Here is a 6,692-nt window from a genome sequence, read left to right as displayed (position 1 = left end):
TCTCCTCTTCCCACTTTTTTATTTATTTTATTTTTTTTAAACATTTTTTATTAAAAATTTTTTTTTCACTGTTTTTATTTACTTTTGAAGGAGAGAGAGACAGAGCATGAGCAGGGGAGGAGCAGACAGAGGGAGACATAGAATCTGAAGCAGGCTCCAGGCTCTAAGCTGTCAGCACAGAGCCTGATGCGGGGCTTGAACCCACGAATTGTGAGATCATGACCCGAGCAGAAGTCGGACGCTCAACCGACCGAGCCACCCAGGCGCCCCTCTTCCCACTTTTTTAAACAAAACATGCATTTTATATGCACTATTTCACCTCCTTGTTTTCCCCCGCATTCACAATGTATCTTGAGGATTTTTATATGTAAAGAATTTTTAAAATCATATTCCTAAAATAAATAAAGTACAATAAAATCATATTCCTGGGGCACCTGGGTGGCTCAGTCAGTTAAGGGTCCAACTCTTGGTTTCTGCTCAGGTCATGATCCCACGGTTTAGGATATCGAGCTCCACGTCAGGTTCCTCGATGCTTGTGATTCTCTCTCCCTCTCTCTCTCCCTGCTCCTCCCCACCCACCGGTTGCATTTTCTCTTTCTGTCAAAATAAATAAACTTTGAAAAAATAAAATAAAATCATATTGCTTGGGAGTGCCTGGGTTGCTCAGTCACTTAAACATCCAACTCTTGGTCTCAGCTCAGGTCATGATCCCAGGGTTCAAGCCCTGCATTGGGCTCAATGCTGGGCATGAAGCCTACTTAAAATAATAAACAAACAAACAAATAAATAAATATTGGGGCACCTGGGTGGCTCAGTCGGTTAAATGTTCAACTCTCAGTTTCAGCTCAGGTCATGATCTCACAGCTCCTGAGTTTGAGCCCCACATCGGGCCCTGTGCTGTGGTGTGGAGCCTGCTTGGGATTCTCTCTCTTCCTCTGTCTCTGCCCCTCCCTCACACTCTCACTCTCTCGCTCTCAAAATAAATAAACTTATAAAAAATAAGTAAATAAAATAGTATTTCTTAAAAAAAAAAACAAAACCTTCCACCATATTTCTAGCTCCAGATTAAAATGGTGTTTGTTCCACTCAAGGATTTCTACAAAACCCACAGAAAGCTAAGAAATTTTACACTAGCGGTTCACCTTTCTTCTAGACTGACAAATGGCCAAATCCACCATTTCTAATTGAGGGCTGCCCCTATAAGAGGAAAAAATAATCAACAGGCGGCTCATAAATGGATTTTTCCTATTTTGCCTTGTAACGTAAGTGCCTAGCAATTTGGGTTTTTTTATTGTAATGTAAATAAGTGCCTGGTATTAAGCCTTTGATGGCCGAGGACTCCCATTTCAAAGATCCGTCTCGAATAAACACATGGCCAGCCATACAACTAGATAAGGAGGCTGCCCCAGTGGGGCAGTTCCCTTTTAGAAAGCCCTTGGGTGACCCAGAGAGCCGACCACTTGAGGACACCCCGCTTCTCCCTCCCTGCCCTTTAAGCCTTACACTTATGTTTTCAATTCACCCATAAAGAGTGAGTCTGCAAAACCCTAGGCACCCCACCCATGAGCCCAATGAAGGCAGAACCCCAGGTTCATGGTCTCTCTCCATAATCTCACGAGGGTGTGGCCCTTGGACGTCCTGTACCCCCTCCAGAACCAGCGAGTCATGAGCCTTGTTTTTTCGGCGTCCCCTGATGGTTGTTGCTGACATGTGTCCTGCAAAGAGCCACAGGTCTGGGTCAGCCACAACATGGGCTGTGATCGGGGAAATGTGTGTGGGAGCTCATCACAAGCATGGGCCCAGATGACTGCCCCAGGCATTTCCGGCCAATGGCATCACTACCGATAGGCTGAGACACAAAACAAATATTTGCAATTTCAGAATGAAAGTAGATTCAAGCTCATATTTGAAGAGACACGCAGATAAAAGCAGAGTGGAGAACGGGAGCCTAAATGTGCAAATCACCTACCTGTCTGACAAGTGCAAGGCCCTTCCCTTGTCCCCTGACAGCACTGTCTATTCAGGTAACCTTGAAATGAAGTTTCCCTGACACATACCATCCCACTCGGGGCACAGAACTGGAGGTCTCACTCCATGAGCACTGTTAGAATAATGTGAAATTCATGCAGGTAAGAAGAAAATTAGACTCCTATCCTACACCACAACACTCAACATGTCAAATGAAAAGAAAGTTACACCAGCCATAAAATGATAATAAGAGAAAATGTACTTAAGGTTTTGAGGTGTCTAGGTCTTTTCAAACAAAACATAGAGAAAAGGCTGGCAAGTTTTGCACTTTATAAACAAAACTAATCATAAGCGCTTGATGGAAAGAAACGTGTATGTTAAAGAATGTAAGTAGATGAAGGGGCACCTGGGTGGCTCAGTCGGTTGAGTGTCCGACTTCAGCTCAGGTCATGATCTCACAGTTCATGAGTTCGAGCCCAGCATCAGGCTCTGTGCTGACAGTTCAGAGCCTGCTCCGGATTCTGTCTCCCTCTCTCTCTGTTCCTCCCCTGCTCACACTCTGTCTCTCTCTCAAAAATAAATAAAACTTAAAAAAAAAAAAAAAGAACGCACGTAGATGACTTACGTATGCACTTACACATCGATAAAAATGACTAATAATTCGACAGAATGGGGGGCAAACAATATTCCTGAAAAATTCACATGAAAAATACAAATAATCACTGAACATATGAAAATACATGCGGTTTTAATAATCAGGTGCACATAAATTGGAAAAAAATTTAAACGGACACTATTTTGTGTAGGAATATGAATGGTACAGGTGCTCCCATGTCTTGCTGTTGGGGACCAAATCGATAACAGCTTTTTTGGAGCACAACTTAACGGCATCAACCAAAATTTAAAACGGGTATTCCCTTTAGCCTAACAATTGACACGTAAGGAGTCTCTTACATATGTATATCTGCACAAAGGTACAATGTTCTTGGGCCTTACTTAACCTCTCCGAGACTAATACTTTATTGGCAAAATGTTTATTATAATAGCATGTACCTCCCTTCGTTGTTTTTTTTTTAATGAAGTAAATTAGCCCCTGGCCTGCTACAAAATAAATTTCAATGAATGTTATAATATACTGATTATATATAATATCTATATAATATATAGATATATAGATATATATAATACACTGTTAGTATTATCACATTGCCATTTAATCGTGATGTGGTTATGTCTGTGTCCTGGTAATTATACACAAGTGCACCTCAATGCAGCAATACATGTTATGGAATAGCACGCACATGTGTGTACACAGAACTCTTTAAAGCATGCGAGCAAAATTCTATAAAATATGTACAGATTATTTCATTTAACAATTATGCGTGTGCATGTGTGTGTGTGTAAAACAGAAGAGCAAGTGTGTTTTATAAAAGTCTATGAAGAGGGGCGCCTGGATGGATCAGCCGGTTGAGCATCTGACTCTTGACTTTCAGCTTAGGTCATAATCTCACGTTTTGTGAGTTCGAGCTCCACGTCGGACTCCACACTGACAGTGTGGAGCCTGATTGGGATTTTCTCTCTCCCTCTCCCTCTGCCTCGCCCCTGCTTGCTCTCTCTCTCTCTCTCTCTCTCAAAATAAATAAACTTAAAAAAAAAAAAGGCCTATAAAGATACCAAGCTGTTATTAATGCTTGAAGTATTGGAACAAAGGGAAAAAGAACATTTTTTTTACCCTGCATCTGACTATATTTGAATTTTGACCTTTCTAAACAACCAATATAAGCTGGCATGGTCTCTCTAAAACCAGTGAGTTTGACTCGTCTAAAACCATAACAACCAGACCATATGACTTCAATTCTAACCAATTTCGTCATCTAGTTTTTCAGATTAGAAATGACAGAAGATAGGGGCACCTGGGTGGCTCTGTCAGTTGGGCATCTGACTTTGGCTCAGGTCATGATCTCATGGTTCGTGGGTTCGAGCCCCACATCAGACTCTATACTGACAGCTCAGAGCCTGAAGCCTGCTTTGGATTCTCTCTCCCTCTCTTTTGCCCCTCCCCTGCTCACAGTCTCTCTCTCTCAAAAACAAACATTAAAAAAAGTTTAAAAAAGAAATGACAGAAGATAATTTAAAATCTAGATTTTGGGGGCACCTGGGTGGCACAGTCGGTTAAGCGTCCGACTTCAGCCAGGTCACAATCTCGCGGTCCGTGAGTTCGAGCCCCGCGTCAGGCTCTGGGCTGATGGCTTGGAGCCTGGAGCCTGTTTCCGATTCTGTGTCTCCCTCTCTCTCTGCCCCTCCCCCGTTCATGCTCTGTCTCTCTCTGTCCCAAAAATAAATAAATGTTGAAAAAAAAATTTTTTTTAAATAAAAAAAAAATAAAATCTAGATTTTGCACACCATTTAGGACGATAGAGGTTTACATCTCATTTTTCTAAATGGGAACTTAAGATGAGCTTAAGTTTTTTGGAAAACCATCTTACTGCCAACAATGGCAGATCAATGAGGCATTTCTGAATAAAATTATGTCATATTCTGATTAAGGAACTCTGCATTTGAGAAACCTATACAACTTTTATATACTTAATGCCATATGTACAAATTATTAGTAATACACTGACATAATGGAATTCTCTAAAAGGATCTCTTGTTGTAAAGATGGTCACATATCCTCAGTCCTGGGACTGCTGTCAGTGGACTGCCGAGGGGGGACCAGGCTGTCTGGAAAATACCTCACCACAGATCCTGCCTTAGTGTAAATAGTCACTATCGAAAGATATGCCCATCAGGATACCACATGTATCCTAAAAGAGATCAATTTATAGGTAACTTCTTTCCACCGTTCTACCAAATGAAATGATGTCCTTCTATGTCTAATCAAGATAAGAACAATAAATCATTAAATACCAGCCATTCTTCAAATCAATACAGAAAGAAAAAATACGGGAAAAGAAAATGTTACCAAGACAATTCTTTATAAATTGTATTAAATTCTACCCGAGAAACAAGTGGGTTTGGTACAATGGAAGAATTTCACCTGACACAATATCATTGTTATAAAACCATTAAAAGCAGGGGCACCTGGGTGGCTCAGTTGGTTAAGCATCCAATTCTCGATTTCGGGCTCAGGTCATGATCTCACGGTTTGTAGAATCGAGACCCATGCCGTGCTCTGCACGCTGAGCCCCCTTGGGATTCTCTCTCCTTCTCTCTCTGCCCCCCCCACCCTCAAAATAAATAAACATTTTTTTTAACGTTTATTTATTTTTGAAACAGAGAGAGACAGAGCATGAACAGGGGAAAGGCAGAGAGAGGGAGACACAGAATCTTAAACAGGCTCCAGGCTCTGAGCTGTCAGCACAGAGCCCGACGCGGGGCTCGAACTCACGGACCGCGAGATCATGACCTGAGCCGAAGTCGGACGCTTAACCGACCGAGCCACCCAGGAGCCCCTACATTTTTAAAAAGTATAAAAAAATAATCTGTTTAAAATAAATAAAACTATTAAAAGCAAACTGTCACTAGCATCAACATTTACTGAGTATTTATATTTGCAAAAGTCTGTGCTACAGTTAATGTTCTCTCGTTTGCAACTCAGACAACCTCTTACCCTCTTTACAAAGGACTCTGAAGCCAAAGAAAATTGGGTATTTTTCCTCTAAATCTAGCACAGGTCTTATGCCCATGCCCCATTCTCGACCATTCCACAAGCCACCAATCCACCACCAAATGTGGCTGATGAGAGAGAATTTCAAAATACCTGTCATCAGAATCTAATAATGATATCCTAAGGTATCGTCATAATTTTTTTATTTTGTATTTGTCAAGAAGTAAGTCCATGTGCTCTTTTTAGCCCCTACAGAAATATTTACAGCTTGAAAAGTTAATTCACTTCCTTTACAACACTAGAATTGCTGCTCAAACAACTCAGCCTTCGTTCCACGAAACTTTAGAATAAATGTGGTAATTTCTTCTTTCAAAGTTTACTCAACAACAACAACAAATCTCAACAGAAATTCAAGGAGTGTTTACAACACACACACACAGTGTAATTCACAGAAAATATTTTTGAAATATTTTCAAAAATTATGTGAGGGGTGCCTGGCTGGCTCAGTCAGTTAAGTGTCCAACTCTTGAGTTCGGCTCGGGTCATGATCTCATGATTTGTGGATCTGAGCCCCGCATTAGGCTCTGGGATGTCAGCGTGGAACCTGCTTGGGACTCTCTCTCTCGCTCTCTCTGTCTTTCCCCTGCGCTCTCTCCCCCAAAAATAAATAAACTTAAAAAGACTGTGTGAATGAATTTACATAAAACAGATAACTCCTCATCATAATAAATTAGGAATTGTCCAGGACCCAAACTTCTTCAGAACTATGAACATGGCCAACCTATAAAATAACCAACATTCTCACAAAATAATTTTTAAAAGTCTTTTTGCTATCTATAGTCACACTTAACTTTTGGTACCTATCATGTTGTTAGTTTATACTACTTACCACAGACAATAGCACCTCTTCTACCAAAAAAAAAAAAAAAGTATTCCTGAAATCCTGAACCTTCTGATATTTTAATTTTCGTGAAAAGATGTAATACACTTTTAATGCTACAAAATAAGCCTGTATATAAATTATGTTGATTTTGGAATTGAAATAAAAGAGTAACTCCAGATTTGGGTGAAAATGCTTATGCATACAAGTTACAAATAAAGTTGGAGCTTTGAA

Source organism: Herpailurus yagouaroundi, unplaced genomic scaffold, assembly GCF_014898765.1.
Source record: "Herpailurus yagouaroundi ecotype Mexico unplaced genomic scaffold, PumYag 203, whole genome shotgun sequence".
Taxonomy (NCBI): domain Eukaryota; kingdom Metazoa; phylum Chordata; class Mammalia; order Carnivora; family Felidae; genus Herpailurus; species Herpailurus yagouaroundi.
The sequence above is the reverse complement of the archived record's forward strand: the minus strand, read 5'-3'. Positions refer to the sequence as shown.